Below are 23,396 nucleotides of genomic sequence, written 5' to 3'. Positions count from 1 at the left end.
TTGTGGTGGGCTTGTGTATACGTTCTGAGCAGAGATATTAGGTTTTGTTGGTTATTTCCCTATTGGATAGTTGCAAAGTCTTTGCCCAAGTATCACATATAAGGACTGGTTTGTGGAGTGAGAACCCAAGAATTACCGTACCAAACACGAGGCTGATATGGGTAAGGCTTAGCATATTGGTTAGACACCTAGCTGGTATTCGTTGGAGTACCAGGACCTAACCAATGGACAATGCTTCGTAGCGATCTCCTGGCGGCACACCACTTGTGTGTGTTAAGTGTGTCATGAACACGGCAACATGGAAATCACGACATGTGGCTAAAGTTGGAAAACCTCTGCAAAGTGTAAAACTGTTATAACAGCCGCGCCCGCGGTTATGGGAGACTTGGATTCTCACATGATTAGTTGGTTATGGTTATGATCATGGTCTTGTTGGGATTGGAGGTACTGGATGGTGATGGTTACCTTTGGATGGTTAGTTGTTGGGTGGTTTGGGCTTACATTCACTTAACAACTGCTTAATGTTTTTCAATTACATTACTATTTCATTTACTCGCATTTACACAAATATACCTTGTGTTATCCTATTCTTGATATAAGCCTGCATGTTATTAGTTTACCACACTTACTGAGTACTTCATGTGCCCACCCTTGCTATCTCCCCCAACACATATGCTAGTCATTGGAAGACTTTGAAGACTACCATGATGACGACCTAGTGTTCTAGGAGCGTATCTTCCGGCTGGTGCCTATGGTGTGCTTGGTTGCCGATGCTTTCGTCCCACTGTCGTCAATTAGATGTTTTTGTTTAGTTATTAAAGTTGTTTAGGTGAAGTCTTTTTGTAAGAAGTACACGATTGTAAGTTAAAGTATTGCTTTTTTTTTACTTCACCTATGACATCCTTATGTGTGTTAAACTTTCTGGGCACACATAAGCCACACTTGGTTTGTCCTAAAACTGGGTGTGACAGATGGTTTCCATGAAAACACATCTTGGTTTGCCAAGAGGAAAGTGATGCGCTTGAATTCCTATTTGGGATAAAGGTTGAGCCCTAGCTTGACTATCTTGGCTCATTCAAACAGATCGAGGGGTACTGCCTTGATGCCATGACGAGCCTTCTTGTCCTTAGCATCATTGTTGTTCTCACGTTTGGCGGCAGCGTCAGACCTGGAGGCATCAACGAGTCTCATGATCTTGGAGTCCTTGATCTTGGTGGCATCTTGGTGCTTCTGTCACTTAGACTCCACACCTATTGAAGTAGTTGCTATTCTGCAGAAGTGTTCGACCATGTCCAGGATCTGCTTGTCGCTCTTAATGGTTATGACCCCATTAGGGCATGTGATCTTGAGCACCTGGTACACATAGTGCACTACGGCCATGAACCTGCCTAGCATTAGGCAACCTAGGATCATGTTGTAGGCTGTCACAAAATCCACAACATCGAAGGTCAGTTTCTCTGTACGAAAGTTGTCAGGCTTGCTGAGTGCGATCAACAACTCAATCTAGCCAATGGACATGGTTGATGAGTTTGGAGTTATACCATGGAAAGGCTCAGCTCCTGTCTTAAGCTTCGACCTTTGGATCCCCATCTTGTCTAACGTCTTGGCGAAGGTGAGGTGAGCAAGCTACCCCCATTGATCAATGTTCTAATGACTTCGATGTTGAGGATAGTAGGTTGGACCAAAACTGGATACTGAACCAGGTGTGGAATCGCAACTGAGTGGTTAGCTTGATCGAAGGTGATCAGTACTTCTGACCACTTGAGGTACTGTGAAGACCCTGTTAGAGCCAAGTTGACCTCCCTTTTGACTTTCTTGTATAGCCAAGTTAACTAATTCTTGGTTAACTTTGTAATTTTTAGCTCTTCATTCAATTTTCTCCTTTTAGTCCAATTGGAATTCTAACCAATTCACATAAGTCCGATCGCATGGTCCGACACTCAGATCAGAACTTTCAAAAAGGTTACTCTTCACCATACATGTCCTCGATACAAATACATGAAACCTGCTATCAAACGATTAATGCTTCGTTATGGTCGCAGCATATGTAGGTAGCTTCCTCGGTGTCATCAATGAGAGGAAGTTCGGTATTCTCTCCAAAAGTAGGCAGGTCGTCAAATTTGTCACAGTCTTCTTCGTCAACAACATCCTCAATACCAACAATCTTTCTTTTTTCCTTAAAGAACCATGTGACACTCCTCCTCGATAGCTGGGCCTAGGTCCTTTACATAGAAGACTTGTGCAACATCCTTGACAAGCACGAATGGTTGTTCTCCGTATCTGATGAGTTTGAGGTCCACGGTAGTCATACCATACTTGTCAACATTGACTCCCCCTGGGAGCCTAACCCATTGGCACTGAAATAGAAGGACCATCAACTCGCCATATTCAAGCTCCCAAATCTCCTCTATGAATCCATAGTAGGTTTCCCTGTTGCTAGTGCGGTCATAGGCATCAATACGGACATCGTTATTTTGATTAGTGCTCTTGTTGTCTTGTGCTCTCGTATAAAATGTATAGACATTGATCTCGTATGCTTGGAATGTGTGAATCATAGTTGACGGGCCATTAGCCAGCAGTTCCAACAGAGCATCGTCAGTATCCTTACCCATCATGTGTTGACGTAACCAATGACCGAAATTATCTCTGTGCTCTCTTGCAATCCAATCATCTGACTTCCTATGAAGAAACCTACGATAACCTATGAAGATCATTTTCCAACCGTTCGTCAGCCACCGCCCCCCTGTTTCCTCCAAGCACTGAACACATCCATTGTACCCTTTTACAGTCTGCCCTGATAGGTTACCAAGAGCGAGCTAATCTGATATCGGTACGAACAACATTGAGTGCAGGGTGAAATTCTCACGTCTGTACTCATCCCATACCTATACGCCATCTTCCTACAATACAAGAAGATATTCAACCAATGGTTTGAGGTACACATCGATATCGTTGCCTGTTTGATTTGGCCTACTAATTAGTAAAGGCATCATAAGGTACTTCCACTTCATACATATCTAAGGTGGAAGGTTATAGATAGAGTCACAGGCCAAGTGCTATGAGTACTTCTCATGTTGCCAAAAGGATTCATCCTATCCATATTCAACTCGAACCTTATATTCCTCACTTCATCTCTGAATTCTTTGTATTTTGAATCGAATCTCCTCCATTGCATGCCATCAGTAGGGTGTCTAAGCATTCCATCTTTCTTACGCCGTTCGGCGTGCCATCGCATCAACTCGGCATTCGCTCTGTTAGCAAACAATCGCTTATAACGGGGGATTATAGGGAAATACCAAACCACCATAGTAGGAGGTCTTTTCTTATTTCTCTTCACCCCCATGCCATCGCTCTTGGTGTCATCAACGTTGCGCTTGTACCATGATGCATTGCAAATGCGACATGCTTCCAAGTCTGCATCCTCGCCATGAAACAACATGCAATCGTTTCCACATGTATAAATTTTTTCTACTTCCAATCCCAACAGACAGATAACCTGCTTGGCATGGTACGTATTTTTGGACAACACATTCCCCCTTGGAAGCAATTCCCTCAAGAATTCTAACAATTCATTGAAGCCCTTATGGGCCTAACATGCAACTTGCTGTGCTCATCTTTACAGTTCGAGTAAACTGGTGTTTTAGAGTCCTCTAACATGCATTAGAACTTTTGATGCTGTCTTTCCCTGGTGAAGTCCCCTCCCCATCACGCAACTTTTGCTCTAAGCCATCTTTATTGTTGCTAAAAAAAGTGTCCCCTCCATCATTCTTGATAAAAGTATCTTCAAATACCAACATATCAAAGTCTTCGTTAGCCGTAATATCGTTGCTTATGTCTTCTTTGACTGTTGGTTGCCCCTCACTCCCAATATCTTCAAATTCATCGTGCTCAGTCCAGCAGGTATAGCCAGCCTTAAAACCCCTGCGAATCAAGTATGCACGGATCTACTCTATGTTTGAAAACTGCTTCTCATTCTTGCAATCGACACACGGACAACATATATAGTGATTGGTACACTTCCTTTTTGGCTTCTTATACAGTGCGGCAGGCCACAGAAAATCCTCAACGCCAACAAAGAACTCTGGCCCTCGATCCTTGTACATCCATGACCGGTACATCTGCAAATCATTATAATTAAACACATTCAACTTATAATCATTAAACATTTCAAAATCTAGAATAAATTCATTGAATTACCTTACATCCTGATTAGTCCTTATTTGAGGGTCCATTTCCTTCCGGTACTTGGGCCTGGTCGGGGGACCTGCCTTCCAAAGGGTGTCGTGTCCGATTGCAACCTGTGGGTGGACGTACCATTCCAACAACACATTATTCTATCAATTGTGTTAAATTTACTACGTTGATTAATGAACAGAGGAAATTCACTGAATTTTATTTAAATTCAAGACTTTAAAAATATACGCAAACCACATACTAGAAAATTAGAGCTAGATTTTAGGGGCATTTGCAAATACTTCCCTGATTTTTTATTCTTTGCAAGGATGCCACTTGAATGACAGTTCTAGTGGTATTTTTGCACCTTTTTAATGGCAATAATTGCTCAAATAGTGGCAAATTTGTAATTGTCCTAGATTTTAATGTACGCACCCACATCTATTTACATGTGACTATTAATCTACTCCTTAAAACATCTACAATGACACAAAAATAGCGATCTTTTTCTAATTTATATCATATTGGAGCTCTTGCTTATTCCGAAATTGAACACCAAGGAACAACCACCTAAATTCAAATCTAGAGTAATATAGCAACTAAATCCAACTAAGAATCAAATTTAGATCATCTCTATACATCTAATCATGACAGAGTTGTAAATTTTTCGTAAATTAGATCTCAATTGCATCTTTAAATCCAGAACCATAGAATAAGCACCAACCATTAACCCTAGAGCAATCTACCAAGTAAATCTATCTAAAAGATAAATATAGATCATCTTATTAGAGCACTTGACTCCTCCAAATCTTGAATCTTCAATCATAAAAATGGCAAAAATGGCGATTAGCGCTGTTCTGGTGGGCTTGCAGCGGCTCTGGTCGCGCTTAGGGGACTCTAGTCGCGCTTGGGGAGAAGAGGGGCTTTATACTACAGCGCTCCATCAGTGCTGGTTGGTATATCGAACCGGCACTAATAGACACTAGCAGTGCCGGTTCCAGCCACGAACCGGATAGTGTTTATCAGTGTCGATTCTTAACTACTCAGTGGTTGTTTCCACGCAGGAGTTTAAGAACCAGCACTGATAAGTCAACAGTACCAGTTACTATTGAATCAGTGCTGATGGGGCGCTATATATGTGGTATTCTATAGTAGTGTAATTTGCTTTCTTACTCTAGTTTGATTTGCCTATACCGTTTTTAAAAAATCTTTTTTTATCTAGGTGAATTGGGAAGAATAGACGGCATTTCCATCTGCACAGGCAATACGCCGAGAATGGAGAGGTGGGGACCATGCTGGTGGTTGATTAATTAATTACTTTTCTTAAATGGAAAGAAAGCGTAGTTAATTAATCACTTTTTTTAATAGGATTTGCGTGCCGAAGGGCTAATGCATGCAGCCTGATCCATAAAATAATAGAATGTAGCATGTAAAATAGAAATGATAGATATCTATCACCAATCTTCAGACGGAGTGTAAGGCTGTATGTGTGTATGAAGGCCCCGTAACTCATATAAAATGTTTATGTATGTACGTAATATGTGGGTAACTATGCGATAACAATCTAGAAAGAAAAAAAAAAGAGATTTCCCCCCCAAATTTCCTCAGCCCACGAGGCCCATGACAAGTTCACGTGCCAGATGCCGACGTCCACGCATGGGTCCGTCCGTCGCGGTCGCCGAATGCGCGCGCCCGGCCGACCTCCAGACGAGTGCACCCCCGTCCGTTCGACTCCCACCCAGCTCGAAGGTTCCACCCGCCAATCGGCCACCTCCGCACTCGTGCGGCTGCGACCGTCGATCGCGCACACCGCTGCCGCAGGCAGTAGGATCAGGATTCCTGGTTCCTCGTCCACACCGCTTTATTTACTCTGTCGCGCGCCCCTGTCGCCGTCCTACGTCCACACCGCACGTCAGGCGGTGACGCGGGGTCACCACCCGCGCCTGCCTGGCGCGCCGTTTCTTCAAGGCTCTGGACAGCTAGCGCTCCCTCCAACTCGCCGAACAGGACAGGCGCGCGCGCACGGATATATCCAGATGTGCCAGTCCACTCGTTGCCGATCGAGATGCTGCGACCGCGAAACGACCTTGACCTCGGTCGTTGGCGCACGAACGCCTGGTCTTGGCTCGGCTCGGCTCCGTTCGGTGGTCGGCGGCTGCAAATCTCTCGGAATATATGCTCCCTCTCTTGTTAACTCATGTGCCCATGTGACGGGGTTCCTCGAACGTTTCTAGATGCATGCGTTGGTTCTCGAATCGTAGAATTCCTTGGGGGATCAGGTGTGCGGTTTGCAATGTTCTGGCGCACGTCCTCAAGATTTGACATTAATCGCCGACTTCTTTATATATTTTCCTCCAGAGGACGACACTAGTATAACTTCACTAGCACAAGGTTCGGCCCCCCTGATGTGAACGCGACGAGATGATCCGGTCTCTCTGATACGATCTTTCATCTTCGCAGCTGAGCGATACGAAATTCTGTTTGAGCACGTGATCGTTGATCTTTTTATTCTTTAATTTTTAGGTGCCGGAGGGAATAGGAATGTTACATGAGCATTCGACGGATCAAATCAGCCGGCCAATCCAAAGAATTCGAGGGACGCCGGCCAGATCCATCCAAAGAATTGTGTAGTGCTAGAAAATGCTGCGACGCTTTTTTCAGCACAATGGCCGTGACATGGTAGTTTGTTTTAGGAAAGTAGTGAAGATTTTTACAATAAACAAATACAAGAAAACTGAATTTTCTCGCCAAAGAGTAAGTGCAATAATAACGATCTTTTGCCAAGGAATAATTGCGTAAATACGATGCGCTAGCTTTAACGTCAATGTTTCCTTGCTGAATATATTACAAGCTAGTGCCACATAGAGACAAGCCCCTGTTGCCTGAATATCACACAGAGACAAGTAATGTTTCTTTATTGATTAGCTGCTATTTGATTGTGTATTTGTGTCTTCGCCTTCTCAAGATTTATTTGCAAACTTGTAGGCATATGGATGATTTCAGACAAGGGAATAAAACTGGCGCGCCGAGTAAATGATAATTTCCTTGAGCCTGCAGGACAGCACTAAAGTTAACAAAACTAGTGTGTTGGATATATGTGACCACAATAAACTGAACGAAAAACTGGACCTGGTGCTGTGTATCCTTGAATAAATTTACACACATGCAGTCGAAACATTCAGAAAAGAGAAAACAGAAGAATTCAGTACTTCAAATACAGTTTAGTTTATTTATTTCAAGGCCAAGCGCACTGTTGTTTTAAAAGGAAGTAATCTACAAAGGTTATTTGTTCAAAGTTCAACTACATGGTAATTAAGAGGACAGGGCATAACCAGTCCTTTTGTTCTTGATATACATGTGCGTTTCAAATAGTTTAGATCCTATCGAAACTAGGAGCCTGTTTGGATACAAAGTATTTTTGAAGTTTCTAGGCAATACTATGGTTTCTTAAAAATATTGTGGTATTGAAAACATTGAGGTGTTTGGATACAATAAAAACTAAGGTTTTAAAAACTGAAGTATGCCCAATACCATAGTATTTTTGGAGTATTTAAAAATCAACTCTTGGCCTCTTTTTCTTGCAACTGAGTTTTGGCTCACACGCTGGCATATAGCTTTGCGTTATACTTTCAGTTAAGAAACTCCTGCTCATACATTACCCAATGCATTCACGTGTACCAATAGATTCATATTCGTGTCACAGTGTTAACCTATGAGTTAATAAAGTGAAACATGACATGGCCCATACAAAATTTGCTTGTTTACACGTAAATGGATATACATCGGTTATGTAATGTTACATTCAAAAGCTATTAAAATAGACGTGACGTTATATTATGTGTCTACATAGCTTGTTTAGTTTTTCATTATAATGACAAGTTAACCTAATAGCTATTTGCTTGAAACAAAATACTTTACTTAATACTACAGATTTCAAACACTTCATGGTTTTCCTAAAACTGTAAAATACTATATTCACAAACTGTGGTATTTCATCTCACGCATTTAAATATCTGTAGTTTTCAGAAATTATGGTTTCTAGATACTGTAACATCCAAACAGACCCTAAGTTTTAAGAATAATATATATTCAAATATATTTACTTTATTGGGTCAGCCATGGAAAGATTTTCCTTTGGGACCAAATTACAACACAATATTTTATGACGTCTTTATTAAAATATATATCCAAATAATATAATTGTAGTATCTAAACACACAATTTCTCTTCTTTCAGCAGCACCTTAAATCTACGTGAATACAATACGGATGTAACTTTTGTTTGCTACATTTGGATGCCATGTTTTTTTCTCTCTCCCTTCATGTGAACATCAGTATTAATGACAATGTTCATGCTCATGTATCAGCAGAGGCGGATCACCAAATTAGGCAGACTGGCAGAGTGGGCTAGGTGCCCCAGCTAGAACCCACACCCACCCCCGGGCAGGAGTTGAGGTAGAGAAGTTGCATGTGTAGCCACATCGACCTCTGTGTCTAGCGACAAGTGGAAGAAAGCGTGAAGAGGTACGGGCCTGTGAGGCCGTGAGGAAGAACGTGGGAACAGCCCAACTAACCAATTGTCGACCTATCCAAGGCCCCAAGCCCAACTACCGAACAAACTCAAGCCTCAAGCCCCCAAGTATACTATTGAGAGTTTTTTTATATTTTTTAATTAAAAATTTAAATAAATAGATTCCTTATCGCAATAATTACATAAATAGATGCCTACAGCTCCCTGAGAGGGCTGCAGCCCTATGAGAGGACGGTTAGGAAGCCTTGCCGCCCCCTGAAAAGGCGGGTGGCCTAACCGCCCCCTAAGAGGGCGGTAAGGCTGCTAACTGCCCTCTAAGGGGGCGGGTAGGCCCTGCCACCCAGTGGAAGGGCAGTTAGTAGCATTGTTGCCCTCCCAGGGGCGGTTATGATATTTTATTTTTTTAAAATTACAAAATTTAGTGTATAATGTTGCTCAAAATTTGAAATAGGTATTTTGCAAAATTTGGAATTAAAATGGTTGAAGAGTACTGAAAACGGTATATTAGGGAAGCGAGAATTTGGAGTAGATTACGTATTATTCGGAGGATAAAAAATCAATATTTGTGAACAAATAGTATATATGAAGCATTTGAAGCATATTACGCGGGTATGAGGCTGCGAACAGCGACAAATATAAGATTAAATATATGGTGGAAAACATTACATGAGACTGTAACCACAACGACACGACAAGAAAAAAAAAGTGGCATGTACGGTTCGCGCAAAGACATACTTATTAGTACGTCGCTTCTAATTATAACATGCCTTAATTAGTGGAAACATGTCGGGTTACATTAGATACTCTCTACTGAGTGCACGTAGGATATTTTCCCTTTTGCAGGGCATCGGGACCTGCCACCTTAGCGCGACGGGCTCTCTCCCTCTTCCTTGCTCTCTCAGCCTCCCGAGCATGAGTTGTGGTATGGTTGTGCGTTTTCTTCCTCATGCGCTCTTCTTCCTACCATTTCAGGTGTAGTTCCTCTTGCTGTTGCTTGTACTCTCGACATATGTAAGCTTCCCTTCTATATGTCCCTCTCATGTATTATGAAACCCAAAAACTTGCCCGCCAATACACCAAAAGCACCCTTGAGTGGGTTCATCTTTAAACCATACCGACACATCCTTTCAAAAGCTAAACATAAATCAGCTAAATGATTATCCATAGTATCCGATTTGACAACAATATCATCAATGTATATCTCTAAGATAGCACCAAGTAAATCATGAAAGATTAAATTCATAGATCTTTGATAAGTAGCACCAGCATTGTTTAAACAAAACGTCATGACAACTCATTCAAATAAACCAGCAAAACTCTCACAACGAAAAGCCATTTTAGACATATCTTCTCCGGCCATGAAAATTTGATTATAACCTGCATTACCATCCAAAAACCTAATGACTTTATGACTAGAAGCATCATTAATCAACATATCGGCGATAAACATAGGATATTCATCTTTAGGAGTATCTTTATTTAAGTCTTTAAAATCAATGCATACTCTCCACTTACCAGTGTTTTTCTTCTCAACTGGGACAATGTTGGATATCCATTCAGCATACCTACAAGGACGAATAAACCCCGCAACGAGCAACCGTCTTATTTCTTCTTTGATCCACCCATACATGCTAGGATTAAAATTTCTAGCTAGTTGTTTGTGATGTCTAAAACCTGATTTTATGGGAAGTTGATGCTCTACAAGCTCATGGCTAACTCCGGGCATCTCATGATATTCCCAAGCGAAGCAATCGATATATTCCTTAACCAATGTAACCATTTCGCCTTTTTGAACATCATGCATGTTTTTGTTCACAAATGCCGGCCTAGAAACAGTACCATCTTCTATATCTACCTCTTCTAATAGGTCAGCCGACAAAAAATCTTTCCTAGCTTTTCTACTTCATCAAAATCATCTACAGTTTCACAAATATCGCTCTTTTTGAACTGATATTGTTCCACATGCTACGTAACCAATCTAAATTACTTTGTGTATTCATTTATAACATTACATTGCTAAGCTGAGATGAAGAAATCGGCAATGCAGACACGGGTACAAAACCATCTCTAGTAACACTAAGAAAATCATAACCCGAGAGATCTTGACCGGATAAAAATTGAACATTCTTATGTTGCCAATCTACCGAAGCATCGACCAAAGCAACAAAAGTTGATGTATCTGCATGGACAACCTCTACTTCATCATCTACCCATTGAATCAAGAATAGGTGCAAACTAGATGGTACACAATGATTTGCATGAATACATTCACGTAATAATAACACGATGTAATTACCTTGCACATCGGCAACGAAAAAAGCCGTAGGCATCGTCTTGCTCCCAATAGTGAGCTCCATTGAAATCACACCCTTAGCCTCCATAGGATTGCCCATGAAACCATTAAGCACCAAGTTTGTCTTAATGAGCTCATCCTCCTTCCCCAGATTCTTGAAAACTGAATATACCATGAAGTTCATGGTAGCTCCACCATCCACTAGCATCCTAGAAATTGGCCTTCCATCAATATATCCCTTAACATACAATGGTCTCAAATGTTGGTTTGATTCTTTATGCTTCTCAAAAATGGCTTCCTTCAAACCAAGATTTAGTTTAGCAACCTCTTCATCAATGGCTCAAAACTCCGAAGGAAAAACAAAAATCATATTGACGTCCATGCTATCATGTGGCGGAGTGTCAGCTCTAATCACTGGAGAGTCATCTAGCATATCATCCTCATCATCACTAGGTGCCACAATAGGCGCTACAACTTGCTTCACTCTCCATTCCTACAGAACAGGCAACATCGGCTTGATTCAATTGAACACTCGATCGCCTTTTTGGCTCGCGCTTCTCCCATCTCTTGCTTTCTTAATCTTTGTAGCCTTCTTTTTTGGGAGTGTGAGAGACCTCTAGGACACCATTGAGGCTATAGTTTAGTTCCAGGCAGCAAAGACATCTTTCTTTCAATTTTTCGATCGCCTGAACTATCGATTGCCTTAACACTAGAAGTGGCTTCTTCAACCCTTGAAATTGCTGTAAAAGATGCCAATTCAGTCCCAAGATCAGTACCAACAACATCTACAACTTCCGCTTTGTTGCCGCCTACCAAATCATCATTAGCCGATTGTTTTTGCATTTTAGTTTCATCAACAACTGGCTGCTTTTTCTCTCTGTCTAGATCTGGTTACTCATTAAAAATGCTTGTATTCTTCACACGATATACCTTTTTAACTTTCTTTCTATCCCTCCCATCATTTGACTGATTGTTTGAACCAAACCGGTCTTGTCTAGAATGAGATAACCGGTCAAATGCCAAAGGTCGTGGTGCTGTTCACCCAAAATGAAATGGTGCAAACTGCATAGGAGGTGGCGTCCAAGGTCCATACCAACCCCATGGCGGACACAGAGGAAGCACCATAGGAGTAGGCTCCCACATCATAGGCACTGATGGCCCGGAAGGAGGAAATGGAGCTGCTCCAATATTATTCTCCCATTGTCTCTTCCTCTCTTCGAACTCACATTTTGGAGGTGGTCTTGAATGTTCAAGAGTATTTGGTCGGTGGCCTCCTTTTTGTCCAGCCTTGCCACTATAATATTTAGCCAAAAGTGCACTAAATGTAGGTTTGACTTTTCAAGATTCTTAGTGACTTTGCTCTTGCTTTCATTGACCTTCCAACAATCAATCTCTTGACTTTTAGGCTTGAGCATCTTTGGCCTCACATTATCCTCACTAATGATCACATTCTTGCCTTTAGTCGATTTGGCTTGAGATGGACAAATCAAGACTTTCTTTCCCACAAAGTTCACCATATTGACAGGGAATAGATCACTATCAAGCTTCATCTTAGAATTTGAGGCAAACTTCAATCATCCTTCATGTATGGCCGATTGAACCTGTCGATAGAAGACATTGCAATCATTAGTAGTGTGAGAATACGAATTATGCCATTTATAATGCACATGCTTCTTAATCTCCTCAAGTGGTGGAATGACATGATTAGGAGACAAACTAATTTTTTTTTCCTGTAGCAAGAGATCAAATATTCTATCACACTTAGTGACATCAAATGTAAACTTCATCTCTTCTTGTCGAGTCTTTTGTGGGGTCAACTTTAAAGCGGAGCATACAAATAGCTTAGACTTAGACTTCCATACCCATTTGGCTATGCACATGTCTACACTATCATCATCCGATGAATCGTCCTCATATTCAACTATATTAACACCCGGATGGTCCACTTTGTGTTTTTCACTAAATTTGTGAAGTTTTCTGTGCTCTTTGGCACGGATTTCTTGAGCCAGAGCCTGCTAAAATACTTGGTTCACATCTGAAAATTCTTGCCCTACTAAACTCTCTTTGATGTGTGCATGCAAACCGGCAAAAGCTAATTCGGCTAGATCCCTATCATAGAGAGTTACATTAAAACATCGGTTCTTGGTATCTCTAAACCCCTAATGTATTCATAAATGGACTCATTATACTTTTGTGTAACCGATGTCAAGTACCGTCTCTGGTATAGAAATATTCATCAAATTTTGCTCAAGTTGTGCCCATGTATGAATAGAGTTAGGCGCAAGTGAAGTAAATCAAGTAAATGTATTGCCGGAAAGTAACAAAGGAAATAAGCGTAATCTTAAAGCATCACTACCACCGGCTTCACCACATTGCGCAAAAATTGTCCTATGTGTTCCATTGTTGTTCTACCATCCTCCCTATTGAATTTAACAAAATCAGGAACTTCAAACTCGTGGGGAGATGGAATTGTGTCATAATAATAAGGGTATGGTTTTTGATAAACACATGATTTACCTTTAAGTGCTATCCCAAAATGTTTCCTCAAAATATTAGTCATTTGCTCTTTGATTCTTTCAGGCCCCAAAAGCGTTTCAGCCCTGGGCCGATTGGATGACACATTAACATATGGTTGCGGCCTAAAAGGTTGTGGTTGCAACGTATCATGACAATGCAAAACTATGAGCTGCATATGTGAAGTATTTTCTGAAGGTCCATTAAAATAAGTATCCAGCAATGGACCATAAGGTATGCCGGCACCTTGTGGAGGTATAGGAGGTGTGCTATATGCCACGGTGTTTTAAGGAACTAATGACATGCTTGCTGAAATTTCATTAGCTCGGCTATTAGCTACATGTGGAACCAAACTGATTATGCTAGATGTTGTGCTTGGTACTAGAAAAATGAATGAGAAAACCTCCGGTTTACTAGTATTCAGCGAAGAACTACTCTAAAACTACCCTAAACTGTAAAAAAGTAAAGTAGAACGAAAAGTAGATGCAATAGTTACGATTGACTAAGTTGTTGCAATCAGCATCCACCCCCTCAACCATATATAGGCAGCTTGGGCTTTGCCATTATGGTAATAGGATTCTCAACCCTAAAACCTATGTGAACACGTCGAACAAATCTACGAATCTAACTTGATTTAGTTTCGAATGAACACCGGATGGTCCGGTGAGAATAAGAATGTCAACACCGAACCATCCAGCGAGTTCAAATAGCTAGAACCATAGATTCTTTACTTAATCTGCACTGGATGTTTCGACGTGTGAATTGTACTCACTGGAGTCTCTCACCGGACTATATTTTCTAGAGAGCAAACTCTCTACAAGAAATTGATTAACCTCACTGGATGGTCTGGCGCTACCCTGGATAACACACCGGACTAATTTTCCAGAGAGCAAACTTCTCTACACAAAATCGTCTTTACATTCACCGAATAATCCAGTGTATTCACCGGAACATGCACTAGACTGATTTTTCTAGAGAGCAATTCTCTCTGAGAAATTGTCCATACGCTCACCGGATAATCCGGCATTCACTACATACCTCACCAGACTAATTCTTGCAGAGAGCATGTTTTCAGGGAGGATTAAGCTATGAGCACCGAATAGTTCAGCGTCCGCTGGATGCACTACTGGACTAATTTGTCCAGAGAGTATGTTTTCGGCACAAACTTGAGCTATATTGACTGGATAGTCCGACGTTCCCTTCATGCCTCACCGGTCTATTTTCCAGAGAGCATGTTTTTCATCAATAATTGACTTAACTCACTAGATAGTTCGACGACTACATCTTCGCCACACTGGACTATCCAGCGTTCGCAAAAAACCTGGGTCATGCAATTTTTTTGATATTAGTAGGTCTCATTGCCAATGGCAGATGTGGTCCCACCACTGACAGCAGCTGCTTCACCGGCCATCTCTGCAGCACCTTCTCCTTTGCCAAGATCACTGAAGAGCCACATGGGTGTTGTGGCCAGTCAGAAAAATGCAGGTGGCAAGCTTATCTTTGGCTAGCAATTCGACAAATGATGATGTTGCTAAGCAACCAGCAGCTTGTGATGATGTTGCTTCTTGCACCTTGGATGTTGGCGTTGTGGGTGGCCACAAACAACCAGCAGCTGTGACTCCACCCACATTGACCAAGCCGTCCACACCATCAAGGAAAAATACCTTCCTGCAGATTCCTCCGGTCTCGGTATCGACTACAAACAATATTCCATGGACTAACCGAGACTGTCACTGAAGCACTTGTCTCCAAGAGCTCCCCACTAAAGATAGTATAGCGGCAACAGACGTCAACTCCATGTCCCAAGAAATGAAGTGTGTGGCTGTAAAGAACCTAGCTACACCAGCAAAAGCGCCCACAATAACAGATACATCCATACCAGGTAAACCTCACAATCATCCCCTTCTATTTCCTCTAAAATTAGCTCTATTGATATATCTTTATGTAAAAATGACAAAGAGATTGATCTTTCAATAAAAACATTAAAACTTATGGTGGTTGATAGGGTGAAGGTTCAACCTAAAAACCCAAAACATATAAATAAAAATGAAGTAGTTGTTGATTATCTTGTCTCAAGCGAAGATGAGATGGAGGATGTGTGGGATGATCCTTTTTTATCTCACGTAGTGAATGAGATCATGAAGGTAGACACAAATGAGGTGGAGCTAGGAGGCTTAATATGCGACCTTAAAGCTACCCCCGAAAATCCAAGTCAAATTCCTCCAAGAAAAAAGGTTGCATGAACAGGCCTAAAGCTAAGAGCTATAAATCTAAAAAACTAATAAGTGTAAAATGAAAGGGATATTATAGAACAACATATGTCTTAGTGACTTGGCTAAATTCCAGATCATCAAAAAAGAGGCAGAAGTCGGTCTTGTAAACTTCTTATATGGTGGTTTAGACCTATATTGTCTTTGCCTTCCCCCACGAGGAAGATCTGTTAACCTACATTCCACATTGATGAAATTTTGGTTGGGGAATATTCAGTGAAATGCCATCTCCAAAATAAGTTAGATGCATTTGTATGGACTCTTATAACAGTATATGATCTAGCCCAAGAGGAACACAAATCCAATTTCCTTGAAGAATTGGTTAACTTATGTTGTGATAATCCATAACCGATACTGATCAGCAAGGACTTTAACATCTTAATGTTTAGCCAGGAGAAAAATAATGACAGGTTTTCGAACCGATGGCCTTTCTTGTTCAACACTGTCATTGATAGTTTGGACTTAAGAGAGATTGAACTTTCTGGGTGAAGATACACCTGGTCAAACATCCTTGATACCCCATCGATTGGGTCTTAACGACAACAAAATGGGAATTAAAATACCCATTGGTTATCGTCAAGGCCGTCGAACAGATGTCATTGTCAAACCATACTCCGATTATGGTAGATACAAGTGACTCAACTCCAAATGGTAGAGAAAGACCTTTCAAGTTTGAGCTAGGTTGGCTGGCTCATGAGGGGTTTGCAAGCTAGATTACAAAGTTATGGAATAAGTCATCAGGAGGACAAACCTCCACAAAAAGGTGGACAAATAAACTTACCTCACTAAGGTGGCACCTTAAAGGATGGGTTGTGCATACTAGTGGGATGTACAAATAACAAAATAAAGACCTCCTGGCAATAATCGATGAACTGGACAAAAAGTCTAAGTTGCATTGTCTGACAGAAAGTGAAATCAACATAAAGAACCAATCAAACAAAAAATTGGTTAAACCTAAGAAACCAAGTCGAAATGTGCCTTGGTTTATATGTGATGAGTGATTGACAAGGTTGCAGATTTGGTTTGATGATTATTGGATTTCATAAGCATATATATGTACTGCAATTATGATCATGACTAACCAAAATTGCAGAGGAAATGGAGTTGGCATGTTTTTCTCTAAGTCTAGGAAAATTGTACACGTCAAATGGTCCGATGCTTGGGATTTTGAACTCACTAGATGGTCTGGCATTTAGATGGTGTACACGTTGGAGCATTTCAACTCAGAAGAAAGGTTGAAGTACACGACGGATAGTTCGGTGATGGGTACTATGAATTTCAAAGTGTTTCTTGCAGAGAGTGTGCAACTTGGCTCTGGTGGACTTATATGCACCGAATGGTCTAGCGATGTTGAGTATGAATGCCGGAGAGATCATCGGAACTTCTCCTTTAAAGAGGCTGTAGAATGGCTTTGGGGTGAATGCTACTCGTTGGATGGTCCAATGATCATGTGAAAAGAATGCCAGACTGTTTCTTGTAGAGAGGATCAAAAGTTGGCCCGTCTCATGGTTTGCACACACCGGATGGTCTGACGCTCAGGAGGGGTACACGTCGGAACATTCAGCATTCACATTTTCCCTTAGATGTGCTTTGAACTAAGAATTCTGTTTTTGAGCTAACTGGAGATGGAGTTGGGATATGTGTTTACTTATCTAAGGTTGTGCGCGTGATGGATGCAACTTGGCAGCTGACAACGGGATGATTAGGACCAGACAGAGTACTTGGTGTCGGATGATCAAGGAAGCTGGACGGAGTCAAGGGTGATCCTAGTTATGCACGTGGAGGTCTTGCAATCCATTAGAAGATGGATAGAGATGGTGTGTTTACAAAGTCAAGCGAAGGGGATGTCGGTGCAAGTAACAAGGTAGCTTGAGGGATCAGGAGCGGGGGAGACTTATCGGTGGTCAAGATCGCAAGATAGAGTACATGTGTCAACATCGGGATGCTTGCTTGGGGTCAGAGCTGATAGTGAGTCATGCTTTGAGAAGCATGGGAGGTGATTTTGTGATTTGGCCTCAAAACCATGGAATGATGGAGGGTATATGGCATCCTCGTGAAGCTTACGTTGAGGTGAAGCTAAGTCATGAAGGCAGCACGACCGTTCGATGGATGGAGCAAAAAATATACCAAAATGCCCTGATGGTAAGTAGAAGGTAATTGGAATAAAGGGGCATTTTGGGAATAAGGAAGCTTAAGGGCTAAGCTACCTCCCTAAGCATATAAATAGAGGGTAGGACTGTGTGGGAGGCTTGAGCCAGCCATTTGAGCCTTGAGATATACGTTTTAGAGGAGAGGAAAAGAGAGATAGCCTGTGTAATAGGTGAGAGCTTTTTTTGAGGAAAACAGCTTGTAATCTGCCGAAAAGAGGGTTTTCCTCTGCAAGAAATAAAGAGATTGTTTCTTCCGATGCTTATGTTCATCTCTTTCTAGTCTCTTTCTATTAGCACTCTTGCTTTGTTGCGAGTTTTTTCTTTTTGATTCTGATTTTCGTTTTTATTTAGAGGCTGAATTTTTTTCACCTTGAGAAGTTGCTCTTCTTGTTGCTAGAGGCATAAAATTCATATATGAATATATATAAGTAGGTCTTGAATTTCCTTGCATTTAAATCATCAACTCGGAGAGTTTCTTCTTCCGGTGCTTTCTTATTTGGTTCTAAGTTTTTCTTTTACCAAAATTACTATCTTTTGTGGTGATGACGTATGGGATGAGTGCAAATGGAATCTAGTGTTCATCTACACCCATGAGTGGCATGTTCTTTCTTGGAAACTTCCATACCAACTAAGTTTCTCTCCATTTTTCTTTCACTTGAGTTTTGAGGTGTGTTGGGTGATCTAAATAGGATAAGTCCATCAAGTTTGAAAGAAATTTGTGAGGTGCCTATTCACCCCCTCTCTAGTCTCCATTCTCGGTCCTACAATTGGTATCAGAGCTGGTTTGATCATAACCTTAACCGGCTTTGTGATCCATATGTGACACGGAGAGACATGAGAAGATTCTGCTCTTTGAAGGTCGTGATTTCTTGTACTGGAAGATGCGCATGGAGGCTTATCTCTTAAGCCAAGGAAGTGCAATATAGGAGATTGTGGACTCCAATTATGAGATCCCTGATGCTCTTATTTCTCGGACTCAAATTGAACAATATGAAGCCAACAACAAGGCTAGGAATATATTGTTCACCAGCTTGAGTTAGAATGAGTTTGATAGGGTTCAACACCTTTGTACTATTTGGGAGATCTGGTCAACTCTGAATGTCTTTTATGAGGGTACTAATCAGATTAAGGCTAGACGCCAAAGCACTAAGAACCAAGAATATCAAATATTTGTGCAAGAACCCAGAGAATCATTGGATGTTATATTTGCTAGATTTGATGGAATTGTTAGCGACCTTAGATCCATAGGTGTTGTGCCCTACTGTGATCATAAGAGGGCGATCAAGGTTCTCTATACTCTTGATCGTGGCATATGAGAAGTGAAGATCTAGAGCATTGAAGAGTCATCCAGTTATGATATATTGACTTGTGATAAACTCTTCAGCAAGCTCAAATCCATCGAGATAGCCAAGGTGGATAGAATAGGCCTAAGAAACCCACTATCTCAGAACATGACATTGGTTTCAGGACCTAGCGGCAGTAGTCCTACTGAAGTTGGCTTTTCTTATGCTAACCCTTCACCTAGTGGCTTTTCTTTGTCTTCATTGGTTTCTATCACAAAGGAGCATGTGGACACACTTGATGATGAGGATCTTTCTTTGATTGTGAAAAAGTTCACCCTCTTCTACAACAATAGAAGAGGGCGGAAGAGATGTGACTCTTGGGATTGTTATGAGTGTGGTGATACCTCTCATTTCAAGGCAGATTGCTCAAAGCTCAAGAAGAAAGAAGATTGTGGCCACGATCACGACAAGCATAAGAAGTACAAGAAGCTCTCCTTCAAGAACTGTGACAAGCTGGCCAAGAAGGCGGCGAAGGCAGCTTCTTGAGCTTTCATGGCGGCGCTTAGTGATGTTGACACTTCCTCAAGCGAGGAGAGCTCGGATGAGGAGTAGCCCATGAAGAGCAAGAGGAAGAACATGGACTTCACCGACCTCTGCTTCATGACAGATGACAAAGACAACGATCCTAAGCTTGACCCCTCTGAGGTATCACCAAACATATGACTAGCTTTCTATTCAGGTCGATACCTTGAATGACACTCTTATTAGTCAGGATAGAGTGCTCAAGAGAGCGGTTTGAGAAGTAAATGAACTAAAGTTCGGCATAGCACAAGAACTTAGTAAAATTGGCTTCAGGGTCTTAGTAAAATTTTGAAAGGCTACTTATCGATGGCGGCGGCCACATTTTGTTGGTCTCTAGGGCTATGTAGGAATGAAATTGTCTTTAACAAAAGAAACTCTTTTTTCTCCTTTACAAGTAATTTTTACTTGTACACACTAGCTCTGTACGTGGTTTGTACTGCATGAACATGAGCATAGCGAGATGGTTTCTATAGCATGTACTCAATTGGAGCGGGCAGCCAGGTAGCTCTTTACCCAGTTTGAATGGCAATCTAAACTCCACATCCAAGCCTATGCAGAATAACATCAGCTGAGGAGATGTAATTCTATCTTGTTAGACATTTGCTTTGTGTGGGCCCTATGTATTGGATTGATATTTGTTAGATCATGGTTGTGTGCATCATAGTTATGCAGAGACCAGGGGTAAAGTCTTGTGCAGTTGTGTCAACTTGATGTAATGATGAGAGTTAATAAAACTCCCTTTTCCAAATTAATAAATCAAGTGTCATTCTATGAGGTACATATCAATCCACATAAATTTTATGTGCTTAGATTGCTCTAGCCTCTAGGACTACCAGTTGCTTAAGGCACTCACTATAGGAAATCATATTATTTACATATCTAGGATCAATTTCTTGTATTTTGTGTCCAAAGCAAGCTGATAGTTAGAAGCTAGCCATTGTGTCATTTTAAATGAGAGAAACAATATAAAGTTGAATGCTGAAGCAACTTGTGATAAGTTGCTTACCACAGCATAGGCTAAGTAACGATAATCCATTTAAGTGTCATCCTATATTCCTATTAGACTTAAATAAGCTGATTTAGTACTTTTATTGGAAGTTTAAAAGTGTTATTCTAAGAAGAAAATCAGTACCGTAACTACTGGCTAACATTGACTGAACATGTTAAATACTAAGGAAAGCACATTGAATCCTTCAGTTATATGAAGCAATGTCAAATTTTAATATAAATGTTGAGTTAAATATGACATTTTGAGATAAGGAACATACATCTTCAGGCACCATGAAGCAATGTCAAAGTTTGAAGTTTTTTCCATTTAGCATTGTTCGCACCCGGCTCCCACTCCTCCTTCAATACATTCCAAAGAGGAAAGACTAGATGCCAAACATGTGAAATAGGAGTAGCAATTTATTAAAAGACTGACAACATCCCAGCAGTCATGCTGAGGTACTGAATGTTGAGGAAGCACTTCTAAACATTACTCCAATATGAACGTCCACATTCTTAGCACCTGCAATTCAGCATTTTAATTCTTGCACTTCTTGAATTTTGAAAATGCCAGTAGCAATATGCACATGCATTTTTTTTGTGATAACAAAGGCTTTAATAACTCTTAACATCACATCAAGTTGATACAACAGCCAAAGAGCATGCTCCTAACCTCTGCATAACTAAGGTGCACATAGTCAAAAGGAGAAACAAAAAAGAACATACAAACGATTCTTAAAGGTGAAGCACTGATTAAAAGCAGGTCTAAGAAGGACATTGTGCAATGCGTAGTCTAGATAGCCACCCAAAATGGATAAACAGCTCCCTGACCACCCGCTCCAAGTGTGCACACGCTATAGCCACAGAAGGTCATTGCTCCTATTGCTGCAGAATAGACCACGTATGGAGCCATCGTGTACAAGAAAAGATAACCTGCAAAGGAGAGGAATATTGTTTTTTTTGTTAAAGACAATATCACTTCTGCATATCCACATAGACCAAAAAAAGGCGGCGGCAGCCACTATTAGATCATCTTTCTATTATTTACTTAGACCATGGAGCCAATTACCAAACATATTAGTTGTGCTATGTTGTGGGTAAATATTGGAGGCCACTTGGACTATGAACCATGTTGATCGGGTAAATTGACAGAAAATAAAGAGGTGCTTAATCGTCTCCTTCTGGTGACAAAAGCAACACTTCTCGCTACCTTGTTATTGTCTTTTAGAGAGGTTATCCTTTATTAAAAGAACTTCTTTGCACATGCACCAAAGAAAAACTTTAATTTTTAGAGGGACCTTCAGTTTCCATAGATGTCTATTCCTATTTGGCACATTGTGATGAATTAGTACGTGATATAAGGAATTTACTCTGAATTTTCTATCTTGCGAGAGATTCCACCAAAACTCTTCATGCCCTTGCGACAAGGAAATATAGCTAAGACATTGAGTTAGCTCATTCGAAGCATGCAGCTTTGGGCCAACAAGGCTCCTCCTGAAGGAAATATCAGGTAGGTTTGAGCATAACACAGCGGCGACCGTGTCCTCCTTGTTTCGTGCAATATTACACAGGCTAGGGTATTGTTCTCTAAGTGGTGCATTTCTCAGCTACTTATCCTCCCAAAATCTAATTTGGGACCCATGTTTGATGATGAAGGAGCCAAAGCAGAATAGGATATTATTGACCTTCATCAGCCCAACCCAAAAATGGGAGTCACCTGGCTTCCATGTGACCCGTAACAAAGGTTTGGATCCAAGGCTCCTCAATAATTCTTGCCAATTCACTTCTCCAGTTTCTAAGTTATAAAGCCACTTACATACCATGACCAAATTGTGACTATCGTCTTGCCAGAAGAATTTGGAACGATGGTAGTCAATTCGCTTAAGCACCCCCCACGGTGTAAGTAGGTAGGCTTTTGAGAACTAAGTTGATGAGAATGAGGCGTCCACCTACGGACAGGTGTTTATTCAACCAGCTAGTCAACCTTCTCTTGATCATGTCCACAACATTCGACCAATCCGAGTTCTTTAGATTACAATAGTGAATGGAAATTCCTAGGTAGCACAGAGTTAACTCCTCCATAGTGCACCCGAAAAGCTCAGTATAATGGTTTACATTTTCATGAGCTTGCCCTAAAGAAAACAATTAATTTTTGTGGAAATTGATCTTCAGGCCAGAAAGCTGCTCAAAAGCACAAAGCAAGGTTTTCAAGTTTTTAGCTTTTTCCAAGTCGTGATCCAGGAAAAGAATGGTGTCATCCGCATAGTATAGGATAGATAAGACAATCTCCATGAGGTGTGGTACTACACCCTCAATTCGCCCTTCTCTTTTGGCTCTCCCAATAAGAATTGCCAACATATCAGCATCTATGTTACATAGTATCGGAGATAGTGGGTCTCCTTGGCGTAGCCCTTCTTGTCTAAAAGAATTTACCGATGCCATCATTGACCTTCACTGTCACGCTACCTCCTGAAACAAAAGATTGTATCCAAGAGCACCATTTAGGTGAGAAACCTTTCATTCAGAGTGATTGTAGTAAGAAAAGCCACTTGACTTTATCGTTAGCCTTTTTGAAGTCTAGTTTTAGTAAGACTCAAATCATCTTTTTATGATG

Source organism: Phragmites australis, chromosome 16, assembly GCF_958298935.1.
Source record: "Phragmites australis chromosome 16, lpPhrAust1.1, whole genome shotgun sequence".
Taxonomy (NCBI): Eukaryota; Viridiplantae; Streptophyta; class Magnoliopsida; order Poales; family Poaceae; genus Phragmites; species Phragmites australis.
This window is presented reverse-complemented; position numbering follows the sequence as displayed.